Genomic DNA, 14839 nt, shown 5'->3' on the forward strand with positions numbered 1-14839 from the left:
GGCACACTAGTGTGCCACGGCACACTGGTTGAAAAAGCCTGCTCTATGGATTTCTTCCAAGCCTGGTTCTGAGACTCAGATTTATCCAATCTTTTATTTATCAGAGCCACATTTGCATTCAAAGCACTCAAAACATTCACCCAATCAGGTGTCGGCGGTGCCGAGAGGGTCACTCCCACAGCCGCTTGTGTCCCTAACATAGTCTCCTCCTGGGAAGAGCAGTCCGCCTCAGACATGCCGACACACGTGCACCCACCACACGCAGATACACTGGGCCTATAGGGGACAGACCCACAGTAAAGCCTGTCAGAGAGACACAGAGGGAGATATTGCCAGCTCACACCCCAGCGCCCAAACCCGGTCTGAACACTACAGAAAATGTCCCAGACCTGCAGCGCTTTTATAAATTACATACAATGCACCAAAATCACTGTGCCCCCCCCCCCCCCCCCGTTTTGCACCCTGTTACTTGTACAGCAGTGTGAGGAAGGACCAGCGTCTCTGCAGCCTGTGTAGAGAAAATGGCGCCGGGCTGTGTGCTGTGAGGGCTAAGCCCAGCCCCCGTAATGGCGTGCTTCAGACCCGCTCTTTTTTAAAACTTTTTTATACTGGCGGGGGTCCGGACAGTGCCCTGGCACTATGTCCGCTCTTGCCAGTCAGTTATTTTGAGGTTAAAATGCTGCCCAGGGCTCCCCCCCCCCCCCCCCCCGCGCCCTGCACCCTGTAGTGCCTCTGAGTGTGGGAGCATGTCGCGCAGCACGGCCGCTGTGCGGTACCTCAAAGCCGTCACTGAAGTCTTCTGATCTTCTTCTACTCACCTGTCTTCTGACTTCTAGCTCTGCAATGGGGGCGACAGCGGGCTCTGGGAACGAGCATCTAGGCGTACCTAGTGATCAGACCCTCAGGAGCTAATGGTGTCCTGTAGCCAAAGAAGCAGAGCCTTTAAACTCACAGAAGTAGGTCTGACTTCTCTCCCCTAAGTCCCACGAAGCAGGGAGACTGTTGCCAGCAGTGCTACCTGAAAATAAAAAACCTAACATAAAGTCTTTTCAGAGAAACTCAGTAGAGCTCCTCAGTGTGCATCCAGTCTGCCTAGGCACAGATTCTAAGCTGGGGTCTGGAGGAGGGGCATAGAGGGAGGAGCCAGTTCACACCCCTTTGAAAGTCTTAAAGTGCCCATGTCTCCTGTGGATCCCGTCTATACCCCATGGTTCTTGATGTGACCCCAGCATCCTCTAGGACGTGTGAGAAATTAAGCAGCCAGTATTTACCCTGCACAGAAACAATATATCCCACCCAAATCTATCTCTCTCTGCAGGTTACATCTGCCCCAACTGCAGTGCACATTGGGGGTCATTCCGAGTTGTTCGCTCGTTATTTTTTTCTCGCAACGGAGCGATTAGTCGCGAATGCGCATGCGCAATGTCCGCAGTGCGACTGCGCCAAGTAAATTTGCTATGCAGTTAGGTTTTTTACTCACGGCATTACGAGGTTTTTTCTTCGTTCTGGTGATCGTAATGTGATTGACAGGAAGTGGGTGTTTCTGGGCGGAAACTGGCCGTTTTATGGGAGTGTGTGAAAAAACGCAACCGTTTCTAGGAAAAACGCGGGAGTGGCTGGAGAAACGGAGGAGTGTCTGGGCGAACGCTGGGTGTGTTTGTGACGTCAAACCAGGAACGACAAGCACTGAACTGATCGCACTGGCAGAGTAAGTCTCGAGCTACTCAGAAACTGCACAGAGAAGTATTTTCGCAATATTGCGAATCTTTCTATCGCAATTTTGATAAGCTAAGATTCACTCCCAGTAGGCGGCGGCTTAGCGTGTGCAAAGCTGCTAAAAGCAGCTTGCGAGCGAACAACTCGGAATGACCCCCTATGTCCCTTACTTATTTGCGATCATTTTGGCCCTTTTGCTTCAAATTTCTGCAATCAAATAATGCTGCCTGTCCCCTGGTTTAATACACTGTCTGGCTGCTGGGGGTGGAGTCTACCTGGGCTGCACAGTTTAATCCTTAACTGCATGTCATACTACTGATTATGACGCGTGAGCTATGCAGCTGGTTTGTCTTTTCATTTTGGCCTCCCTGATGCCTACTAGATTATTTTTTAGTTGGATTATGGAACATAATGATTATATTAAATGTGATTTAGGGAACACAGTGGCACTAATACTTATGCCTGTCAAAGCCTCTGACCTATTCCCAATCCCAACACAACAACTCTGAAAGCAGGTTAGCGACAATTGTAATGGCTAGTGTTGAGGGATCAGTGGAGGATGGGTCAGGGTGAGATGCACACTGCCTCCTCACTTCTGTGACATTATCCTAGCATAGTGGTAGGAAGTCACAGCAACCGATCAACGCATAACTCATCAGCTGGTCACTTTTTATTAACTATATTATGCACAAGGTATGATGGATTAAAAACAATAAAATGCACTACAGAACTGGTGACAGGTTCTCTGTAAACTATAGTAAATATGATTAAACAAACAGTATACGATGAGGAACCTTTGGCACTCCAGCTGTTGTTGAACTACACATACCAGCATGCCCTGCTACAGTTTTGCTCCTTGGCTATGCTAAAACAGTTGCAGGGATGTGTAGTTCAGCAACAGCTGGAGTGGCAAGGTTCCCCATCACTTGTAGGCACAAATCAGGAAAGTTACATTTAGGCCTAATACAATTGTGGGCAGCAAGATCATATGATGCTCCTACTATTCAGGATAAAGCTCTTAGAACTGTTCTGTGACTGTATAAAAACACCAGAATGAATACATATTTAAAGGAAATGCACCCATAGGTGGTATCATTTCGGCACTTCCTGCACCCAACATATAAGTGGTCTGGGAAGGTGCATGAATACGGAGGAAATAAGCACCAGGTTCCCAGAGCAGATTAGATGTCAGGCACCAGTCCTACATCACCCATGAGTGCGCAATTCTGCAAATGTTTACTCAGATGTAAATGTGCTGCACGTGTGGGGTCGCAGTTAATATGCAGCCGGACGAGTATTCATTTTGTAAATAGAGACTCGTTTATTTTTTTCCTTATAACAATATAGACATAAACTGTAATAGATAATAAAAAGTAACTCAATGTAGGTAATTATACAGTTAGTGAATAGAATCATTTATAGTTGGGTTGCTACATATAAGATAATACATGTTAAATGAATACAAAGCATTAATATAATGTTGATCTGTGTATATACGGGGAATGTGTTCAGGATACAGGCCCTCAATTCCTGATCCTGATACAGGGATACATGTGCGTGTTCCATGCAGTCACGTCACCCCCCTCCCTATGTGCGAGGGGAATTCATTACCGGCTGGCTGATCTCGGATTATCCCAGGGTCTGGTACAGCTGTTCAGCACAGCTGGCATGTGCAGACTACCTCTGGACACCAAACGCAGCAGATGTGACCTCTTAGTGAGAGGGGGATCCTAGTGGAGCCCAAATAGTCATCAATGATGTTTGCTTGGAGTTGCAAAATAAGACTGGGCAGCAAATTATCCAGTTAACCCAGAACTCTTAGATAAAAAGACATTCTTGCATGTGAACAGCAGAAAAGCATATACCAAGCCAGAGTAACATCGTTTATATGTTTCCCCTTATATTATCATTTACAGCTGAAGTGGCAGATGTATCCCGGGTACATAATCCATATTGCTACTTGGATGCCATCTAGCAAAGCATACCATTTGTTCAAATATATTCTATATGGAATTGTACATGGAAAGAGTTCTATGCAAACCCTACTGTACTATGAATATATTTATTTATATATTACATAAGTCATGTTATGTATGCACAACTGCACAGACAGTAAGTGGATACTACAGTCCCAAATGACATCTAGCACCTTGTCACCTCCAGGCAATTGGGTCAGTCTCTCTGCTATGATTTAGCCTGGCAGTAAATGCTGGGGACAGTCTTTTACACCAACTGTGGTGATGTTGCATTTAATAGATACACACATATACCGGGATGTGTTACATGAAGTTTATATACATACGGTCTACGAAAATATGAAATGAGATTTTCTGCAGATGATACAAGCAGTACATGGGATTAGATAATAGTGCATATGGGCTGTGCACATCGGCGGCACTGTCCGTCCCTGTATATTACCTTGTCCCTGTGTCCTATCCTCGGATCAGGGTGTAATCTTCCAGTGCCCCGGTGCCTGCTGCTGCTGCCGTGTGCCGGTGTATGTCCCCTCTCTCTGCCTGCCAGCCGCTGCTGATGAGCCGGTGTCACTCGGTGCGCCCGTCTCTCGCCGGTGTGTGTGACAGCAGCAGTCACACTGTCTCCTCTCCCTGTAGCAGCGGCGGCAGCAGCTGAGCGGATTGTACAGCAGCTTACAGTCCAGCCGTGAGCCGGCACCGCACACACCGGGGGGAGGGGGGAGTCCGCAGCGATCGTCACAGCCACAGCGGGCACATCGCCTCTGGCCGCACACCGCGCCTCATGGGAGCCCACGCCGGACTTGTCACTCGCAGTGAGCCGTGAAACGGACACGTACGACGGATAAAGCCGGCTCGTAGCCGATGACACATGTGGTGCTCCCCTTTCTGCAGGGAATGGGCGCGTCCTCTTCTCAGCACAAACTGAATGAGTCTGTGTGGCGAGCACCACAACACAGCAGCAGCATCAGGCAGAGCAGACAGTGATGTGCATACACACATCACACACACATCATATCACACCGCCTCACACACCGCACATGCTGCTGCTTAGCGGTCTCCATTCTGCCCAGATATACTCTATGCTGTTTGGATGCCTGTCGGCTACAGAGGATTTTTACTGCACGTTCAACTTTGCAGAATACATTTTACATAATGTTCTGCGTTAATGTCAGTGTTTGGTTATCTTACATTATTTATATACATTTCTTTCTAATGTCTGAAAAAAACTAGGTTAATGTCGCATTATTCAATTCCCAGCCCTGCCCATGAAATACTATTCCCTGCTCTGCCCATAACATACTATTGCCTACACTTATTTGTAACAAGATAATGAGTCAGTGAGATTCTGCTTTAATATAAGATTTTGATTTTCCGATACACCATAAAGCAGCCTATTTATCACTAATATGAAATGACTGGGAACCGGTACAGTATAATAACATTTTATTTATTAATAATTATAATTGATAGATTAAGGCACAATCAATTATGAGAAATGGAATCTTCCTGGCCTGTCCAAAAAAACATGGTGCCGCACATTTGAAGATAAAGTAGCCAAGATCAGGAGAGAAGTTATATATATGTATTTATGTGTGCAAGGACAGAGTAAACCATCATACAGCCAGTGCAGCAGTGCCTATGGGCCTAATTAAGATCTGATCGCTGGGCTGCGTTTTTTGCTGCCCTGCGATCAGATAGTCACCGCCTACAGGGGGAGTGTATTTTTGCTGTGCAAGTGTGTGATTGCATGTGTAGCAGAGCTGCAACAAAATGAGTTTGTGCAGTCTCTGCACAGCCCAGTACTTACTCTTCCAGTTAGACAGAATCATGCTGATCGTGGCCGGAGCTGACGTCAGACACCCTCCCTGAAAACGCATGAGCACGCCTGCGTTTTTCCAGACACTCCCTGAAAATGGTCAGTTGCCACCCACAAATGGCCTCTTCCTGTCAATCACCTTGCAAACGCCCGTGTGAATGGATCCTTCGCACCATCCCGTCGCTGATCGGCGAAGCCCGTTGTAGCCGTCCGACGCGCCGGCGCATTGCGGTGAATATGCATGCGCGGTTCTGATCTGATTGCCCACTGTGCGAAAACGCACAGCAGCAATCAGATCTGAATTGCCCCTTATATCCACTATAACAACCTAACCACTCCAGTGGTCCCAGCACAATGGATTAAGGTCCCTTAAATCCCATTATACAAACCCAAAAATGGCACAGGACTTCTCCATTCGGTTAGAAAACCATAATTAGGTGAGAGTTACAAGATGTTTCATAAAACTCGTAGACATTCACACAAATGCGCACTTCAGAGAATTTTCCAATCCAATGAAAGATGCCTATTCGTGGTACTCGCAGCTGTGGTGTGCGAATTGTCAGGCATATGTGATGTGAGAGAATTGCATGAAAAAGTGGGGTGACCTTCCTGGACACCCAAAAAATTACAATTTCATTTGCAGAATCATACAGAAGGCTTTTAGTGGTCAAAAAACTGAAGACGGTCAGAATACCAACAGCGGTGTCCCAACGCGCGGGATCCCGACACCTGTTCAGTAAGTATACTAACACTAACCTTTTACCCCCTAAACCCCACCCACAACTTGACCCTAACCCTCCCTGGTGGTACCTTACCATAACCCTCTGCAGCCTAATCCTAACCTTCCTCCCCCACAGCCTAACCCTAATCATTCCCCCACAGTCTAAACCTAACCTCTCCCACTCCCCTCCCCGCAACATGATCCTAATCCAGCTCGGCATACTTACCATCGAGATGCCAGCCTTTTGATCTGTGTCGGAGTTCCGGCGCTGGTCTTCTGACCAGTATCTGGATTCTGGCGTCGGTATTCCAATCACCGATATAATGACCGGATCCTGGAATGACTGGAAATTTTTAAATGGTGTTAGATGGCTAATTTGTGCATTAAAAAAAAAAAGTACAACAATTATAAAAGGCAAACTTTTTTGTTCACTTTCCTGCTAAAAAAAATTAAACACGCAAAAAAAAAAACAGTTGTAAAAAAGATGCTTTGGGGTAGACTTTAACAAAATGTAAAAAAAAATTCTAAAAAGCAATTATTAAAAAAATAATTCTAATGAAATTTGGGGTGCATAAAGCAATGAAAAAGTTAATTTTGAGGTAATTTGAGGCCATCTTTTTTTAAAACCCCAAAAATGACATGTAATTATTGGACTAATTAAGCTAATTGTAAACTTCCAATTGCCTTATTAGTCATTAAGGGGGGTGTCCAAGTGGTTCTGCACGGTGTCCCGACATTTTAATCGTAAAATAAAGCATTTTTGTACCATCTCTCACCCTCAGTGAGATGCGAAGGGTAAAATGCGAGTATATTCTGCCTGGTTCAGTGTTTGGATTGCAATAAGCGAATTTGCAGAGGAAGCAGCAACTCGCACCTTGCATCTCGCAACTCGCACCTAATTCGCCTCTAATTGGATTGAACCCAAAGAAAGAGCATTTAACATTAAAGTGGTCTAAGAGGGATTTTAATTAGTGCTTTAAACAAACTTTAAAAAACAAAAAATATACTGTATATATTTTTTGCATTTGTTTATCTACATTTAAAACATGAATTGGTAACCATTGCCTGGGTTTAGTTGGCTTTGGCCCCCTAGTATGCATGTGTGTAATTATATGTAACCCTCTAAAAATGAAGATATCAAAATCATATTTATAACGAGAGGAACAATTTTCAGAATTGACTGTAAGAAGTTAGTGATCTTGTAATTTGGAGAAATGTGGTCTTCATGCTCAATAACTTCACACTCCTCACGTCCATTCCTGTAGGTTGCTGCAAGTTTGGCACCTGATCCCTTTCAGCAGAGATGGATCAGAGAGCTGGGTTTCCCTGATCTTTATCCTGCAGCACTTACTTTCTATGTCTCTATGCTGAGACTACTCTAGTCAGTCTATATAGGGTTAGACAGAGGTGGATCCAGAGCAAAATGACAGTGGGGGGCACCATGATAGGGGAAGATGGGGTGGGGGCGCATTATTTGCACTCCTGGAAAGAGGGTGTGGCCTCCAAGGGAATGCCGTATCTGTATGACAGGGAGATGGTGATGCCTTGGGGTAATGGGGCAGTGGGTAGCGTAGAGCAGGCCTGGCCAACCTGTGGCACTCCAGCTGTTGTGAAACTCCACATCCCAGCATGCTCTGCCACAGTTTTAGCATTTCCTAATAGCAACAGTGAAGCAGTGCATGGTGGGACTTGTAGTTTCACAAAAGCTGGAGAGCCACAGGTTGACCAGGCCTGACGTAGAGGATGATGGGTAGAGGCAGTGGGTAACAGGAGAAAGAAGTGACAAGGAGAGATAGTGGGAGACGGATAGGCAGTATGTAACAGGAAGGGTGACGAGGAAAGGCAGTGGGTGATGGAGAAGGTGATGGGGAGGGGCAGTGTGTGAGGGTGATAAAGTCAGTGGGTGACAGAGAGAGATGGTAGGTGACAGGGAAAGGGTGATGGAGGCTGTGGGTGACAAACAGTGGGTGAAGGAGAGAGGCAGTGGGTGACGGAGAGTGGGTAATGGAGACAGGCAGTAAGTAACCAAAAGAGGGAGGCAGGCAGTGGGTGAAAGAGATTGTAGCTTTCAAGCTGTGGGTTACAGGTAATGGGTGACAAAAAGTGAGTAAAGGAGAGAGGCAGTCTGAATGGGAGTGGGCGAGAGGCAGTGGGTGAGAGGGAGTGGCGGACAGACAGGGGGTGACGGAGAAAGGCAGTAGGTGATGGAGTGGGTGACAGTGAGAGGCAGTAGATGACAGAGAGTGGGTGTTGGAGTGAGGCAGTGGGAGACAAGGAGTGGCTGATGGACAGTGGGTGACAGAGACAGTCAGTAGGTGACAGGGAGCTAGTGACAGGCAGTGGATGACCAGGAGTAGTGAAAAGTATATGACAATATGCGTACCTGGCCCCAGAAGTGCAGTGCATGGAAAGCGGCTCCTCTTTCGGTCAGAGTGGAAGCCGGGGTTAGAGCAATAGAGAGAGGAGAGGGGAGAAGCTGTGAGAGAGCAGATTGTGGCACCTCCTCCAACTCCGGCCGGGTCGCACTCATCTCCATAACAGCAGGGAGCAGCTCAGCCTCAGCTGCTCATTCAAGGGACTGTCGGCCAACAGCAGGGACTGGCACAGAGCCGGCCCTAATCAATATTATGCCCTAGGCAAGATTTTGGCTGGTGCCCCCTAGCACCGCTGCTAGTTCTGCCTCTGAGCCTGCACCCCTTTCCCATCACCTTCACCCATCAGTCATAGCAGTCCTAATTTTGGAGCTCCTACCCCTATATTTTAAATAGGAACAGTGCGCACATTCGGTGTGCAGCACAAAAAGGTTTTTTTTGGGAAGGGGCATAGCCACACTATAGTACCCCCAATTAAAATTACGCCACACAGTAGTGCCACTTTATTCACATTATACCATGCAATAGTGTCCCTTCTTCATGTTACATCACACAGTAGTACCACTTTACCTTATATACATTATTAATCACAGTAGTGCGCCTTATTCACATTACATCACACTGAATTGATCCTTATTCACATTACTTCACACCATATTGCTCTTTATTCACATTAGACCACACAGTAGTGCCTTTTCTATACATTACGCCACACAGCTAGTATCTTATACACATAATGCCACACATTAGTAATGCATTTATACACATAATACCACACAGTAATGCCCCTTACACATTATTAATGTCCTTTTAAACATAATGCACTTTACACATTATTCCAACCTTTATTAATGTCCTTATACACATAATGCCCCTTACACATATGTTGCACATTATTAATTCATTTATACACATGACACACTTAATGCCCCTTACACATATGCCGAACACTATTGCACAATGGGGGTAATTAAGACCTGATCACAGCAGCAAATTTGTTAGCAGTTGGGCAAAGCCATGTGCACTGCAGGGGGGCAGATGTAACATGTGCAGAGAGAGTTAGATTTGGGTGGGTTATATTGTTTATGTGCAGGGTAAATACTGGCTGCTTTATTGTTACACTGCAATTTAGATGTCAGTTTGAACACACCCCACCCAAATCTAACTCTCTCTGCACATGCTACATCTGCCCCCCTGCAGTGCACATTGTTTTGCCCAACTGCTAACAAATTTGCTGCTGCGATCAACTGCTTGGATACAGATGTGTCCTCATATATCTTGCCTCAATGGGGGGTCATTCCGAGTTGTTCACTCGTTGCCGATTTTCGCAACGGAGCGATTAAGGCAAAAATGCGCATGGTACGCAGTGCGCATGCGCTAAGTATTTTAGCACAAAACTTAGTAGATTTACTCACGTCCGAACGAAGAATTTCCATCGTGTGATTGACAGGAAGTGGGTGTTTCTGGGCGGAAACTGACCGTTTTCTGGGAGTGTGCGGGAAAACGCAGGCATGCCAGGATAAAACGCGGCAGTGTCTGGAGGAACGGGGGAGCGGCTGGCCGAACGCAGGGCGTGTTTGTGACGTCAAACCAGGAACGAAACGGGCTGAGCTGATCGCAGTGCAGGAGTAAGTCTCGAGCTACTCAGAAACTGCTAAGAATTATTTAATCGCAATTCTGCTACTCTTTTGTTCGCTATTCTGCTAAGCTAAGATACACTCCCAGAGGGCGGCGGCCTAGCTTGTGCAATGCTGCTAAAAGCAGCTAGCGAGCGAACAATTCGGAATGACCCCCAATATTCGATGCAGCTCCCGTCCAGCTCTGCTAACATTGGGCACCTTTTTTTAGCAGAAAATGCGTCTTATTTGCATGGCTATGTAGCTAGAATGCACAAGCACCTTCTGCTTATTAAAAATGATAATTAGAATGCCTATATTCTGTGTGTGACTGTGGCTGTATCTGCATACGAAATGCTACATTACAGTGATTTCCAGGAATACACTGTAACATAGCATTTCGTATGCAGATACAGCTGCAGTCACGCACAGTATATAGGCATGCCGCATATCATTTTAATCAGCAGAATCTGCTTGTTGCCCATGGCATTCCAAATGCCCTAGGCATTTGACTAGTTTGCCTATAACTAGGGCCGACTCTGGACTGGCAGGCAGATTCATTGTCATGCTGCTGGCCCCTCCACTGTAGCAGCCTCTGGTGCAATGCATTGGATGCATCGCCACCATTTCTGCCTCCGGTCCCAGGCAGGAGCTACAGGACCCAGCTCAGATCTCTCCTCCACAGGGAGGGCGGGCTGGGAGCAAAAGAGAGGGAGATTTCGAGCTGCATCTCCATAATATAAGGGTAGGTCTGACAGGCTGACTCAGAGCCGTAACTAGACTTTTTGGTGCCCTGTGTCAGAAAGAGAATTGGTGCCCCCCCCACCCACACACACACAATCTTTCCAGGCAACGCTGATCACCCCTTCACAAAGTACAATGCAGGCTTGGAATAGTTAAAACTCTCCAACTTGGAATTCTCTAGCTTTCGATGCAAGGGCAGATAGCTCAATAAATTTAGTGTCCGACTGCAATGTTACAGGCAATGGGTTTGAATCCTGGGCACATCAGCATCCCAAAATATAATAAAGAATAGTGCAAGTGAACACCAAAGAGCTCTCAAGTCAAGTCCATGAATGCTGTAAAGGTATTAGTGACAAAAGGGGTGGGGTAGGAGACATGGGCGGTCAGGAGATGCTGGGCTTCAAAAAGGGGGGTAGCGACAAGTGAAAGTAATTAAATAATTCATAATTGACAAGTGCTGCCAACAGCGCCCCCTACCCTGCAGCCAGGGGTGTATCTAGGGGTCCAGGCGCCCCTGGCAAAGTATGGGACTGGCGCCCCCCATATTTGAAATAGGGAAAGTGCATGTGCAAAAAGGGTCATGATCTTGTGGGAAAGGAGCATGACTATACAATAGCACCCCCTAATCAAATTACGCTACATAGTAGTAAGCCTTATACACATCATGCCCACACAGTAGCAGTTCCCTTTACTCATCATGCCTACATAGTAATCCTTATCACACTGTGGAGACATCAGCAGTGCCTGGCCTGGCTGGGAATTGTAGTTTAATTTCAGTTTCTTCCCTATACTGCATTGTGGTGCCGGACACCGGTGCCAGCTCCTGCCTGCTAAGCAAGCTTCTGCCCTCCATCCCAGGTAATGCACAGTCCGCTCGGCACACCAGGTATTGCCAGACACTATGGCTTAAGGCAGGGGTCTTCAACCTTTAAGACAGTGTGGACCACATTAAAAAAATCAGTGAAATCCGAGGACCACTAAACGCATTTTGCTGCCTGTGCTTCAGGTCTCCGCGTGTTCCCCGCTCCCTCCCCAGCAGTTATCCCAGGCTCAGGAGCCTTTCCACATATTATATATACATATTTACAGTGGTGCAAGTAGAAAAAAATGTGTTAATGGTACTGTGTGTGTGAGCCAAAAAAAAGGGTGTGGCCAATAAAAAATGGGGGCGTGATACACACATGGGGTGGGCAGATACAGTACAAATGTCACCAATAGTGCAGTGCCATATACACATACACCCCCAATAGTGCAGTGCCAGATACACATATGACCCCAATAGTGCCAGATACACATATGCCTCCAATAGTGCCAGATTCAGATATGCCCCCAGTAGTGCAGTGCCAGATGCACATATGCCCCTAGTAGTGCCAGATACACACATGCCTCCAATGGTGCCCGATGCACATATGCATCTAATAGTGCCAGCTAAACATACGCCCCCAATAGTGCAAAATACACATATGCCCCTAATAATGCCAGATACACATATGCCTCCAATAGTGCCAGATTCAGATATGCCCCCAGTAGTGCAGTGCCAGATGCACATATGCCCCTAATAGTGCCAGATACACACATGCCTCCAATGGTGCCCGATGCACATATGCATCTAATAGTGCCAGCTACACATACGCCCCCAATAGTGCCAAATACACATATGCCTCTAATAATGCCAGATACACATATGCCTCCAATAGTGCCAGATTCACATATGCCCCCAGTAGTGCAGTGCCAGATACACATAAGCCCCCAATAGTGCCAGATACACATGTGCCCCAGTAGTGCAGTGCCAGATGCACATATGCACTCAATAGACATGCACAGGCACCATAATCATCCCCTCCCCTACATATACAGACAGCACAGACACCATGATCATTCCCCTCCCCCCCACATAGACAGCACAGGAATCATAATCACCCACCCCCCACATATACAGACAGCATAGGCACCATAATCATCCCCCTCACATATACAGACAGCACAAACACCATGATCATCCCCCCAACATAGACAGACAGCACAGGCATCAGGATGAATCCCCCTCCCCCACATTGAGAGACAGCACAGGCACCATGATAAATTCCCACCACACACAACCATATACAAACAGCACATGCACCAAAATGAATCCCCCCCTCCCCCTCCCCACATATACAGACAGCACAGGCACCATAATTAATCCCCACCCCCCACATATACAGACAGCACAGGCACCATAATTAATCCCCCCCCCCACATATACAGACAGCACAGGCACCATAATTAATCCCCCCCCCCCCACATGTAGACAGCACAGGCATCATGATTAATCCCCCCCCCCCCCCACACACACACACGTACAGACAGCGCAGGCACCATAATTAATCCCCACCACCACATGTACAGACCGCGCAGGCACCATAATTAATCCCCACCACCACATGTACAGACCGCACAGGCATCATGATTAATCCCCCCCCACACACACGTACAGACAGCGCAGGCACCATAATTAATCCCCCCAACACACATATACAGACACCATGATCCCCCCCCCCCCCCCAACATAGACAGACAGCACAGGCATCATGATTAATCCCCCTCCTCCACATTGAGAGACAGCGCACAGGCACCATGATAAATCCCCCCCACACACACACACATACATACAAACATAAACAGACAGCACAGACACCATAATTAATCCCCTACCCCTACCCCCCATATGTACAGACAGCACAGGCATCATGAGTAACAAACACACACACGCAGCACAGACACCATGATTATTCCCCCCCTCACACAGGCACACTCTTACATACAGACAGCACAGGCAGACTTAGAATCAAATACCCCCCCCCCCCCCCAGACAGCACATGCGCCCACCCGCCACGCCAGGTCCCCACACTCACATAGGACAAGGTGACTTCCCCCAGCATACATAAATAAATTACTACCTCACCACAGAAATGAGTGGAGCCTCTCACCACACACAATCAAGCTCAGCCTGTGAGGAGCACGCTACCTGGAGCTCAGCGCTGCTTCACGTGACTCTCTGCGCTGCAGCAGCTGCACTGGCAGCTACTCCCCCTACTTCCCAGCAGCCAGTGCAGCTGCTGCAGCGCAGGGAGTCACGTAACGCGGCGTTGAGTTCCGGTACGCTCCAGAGCGCTCTGGAGGATCTTTAAAAAAGTAAAAATATAAACCAGTGCTTGGCGGGCGGAGGGCCACAGGTTGAAGACCCCTGGCTTAAGGTATTCAACCCATTGGCCGAGGGTGGCAACGCCGGGCGGCGCCCCCTGCTCGGCTGGCGCCCCTGGCGAGTGCCATCCTGGCCAATGGTAAATACGCCCCTGCCTGCAGCACTATGTATGGAGCACACTCCTAGTTACAGCCCTGGGCTGACTGACAACTTCATGCTGGTCATGGGGCTGTTGTTTAAAAACATAAAAAGAAAAAAAACCTAAATGACAGGGGGACAAGTGCCTTGGTGCCCCTCCCGAATTCACCTATGGGGTTAGCTAAAGAGAAATCATTGTGATAATCACTTTTTACTGCTACAAGGGATAGGATCAGTTAAAGTGAGCTGGAACGGGGCGGAACTGCGTTCTTTCAGTTCCACTTGGATACGGTTCCGCCTCCTCCAGCTCACCTCACCCGATGTGTGCCAGCGCCGCACTGGGAGATGCTGGGCGCCCGCTGAGATTTTGTTACCAGCTGCGCCTGGCTCTCCCCACATAGCGGAAGCCGGCGGCAGGAGCTCAGTACTGAGCTCCGGCTCCCGGCTCAGTGCGCGCTATGAGAGAGACGTCATGACGCGGACGCGGGAGCGGGGCTTGGTAAGTATGGCGTATTTAAAAAAAAAAACATGTGTGACTATTAGCAGCGCGGCTACA

At 47.6% G+C, this 14839-nt stretch overlaps 1 protein-coding gene and 1 pseudogene across 1 annotated transcript in view; both read right to left on the bottom strand.

Moving 5' to 3' along the window:
- Positions 1–876, bottom strand: part of LOC134999342 (FMR1-interacting protein NUFIP2-like) — a 57893-nt pseudogene extending 57017 nt beyond the window's left edge.
- The window catches only part of HPCA (hippocalcin), a 112723-nt gene extending 108093 nt beyond the window's left edge, over positions 1–4630 (bottom strand). The window contains exon 1 of the mRNA XM_063954131.1: positions 4135–4630. The gene's annotated coding sequence lies outside the window, so the exon portion shown is untranslated. The remainder of the gene's footprint in view (positions 1–4134) is intronic.
- Positions 4631–14839: the final 10209 nt, after the last annotated feature.

Source organism: Pseudophryne corroboree, chromosome 2 (assembly GCF_028390025.1).
Source record: "Pseudophryne corroboree isolate aPseCor3 chromosome 2, aPseCor3.hap2, whole genome shotgun sequence".
Lineage (NCBI taxonomy): Eukaryota > Metazoa > Chordata > Amphibia > Anura > Myobatrachidae > Pseudophryne > Pseudophryne corroboree.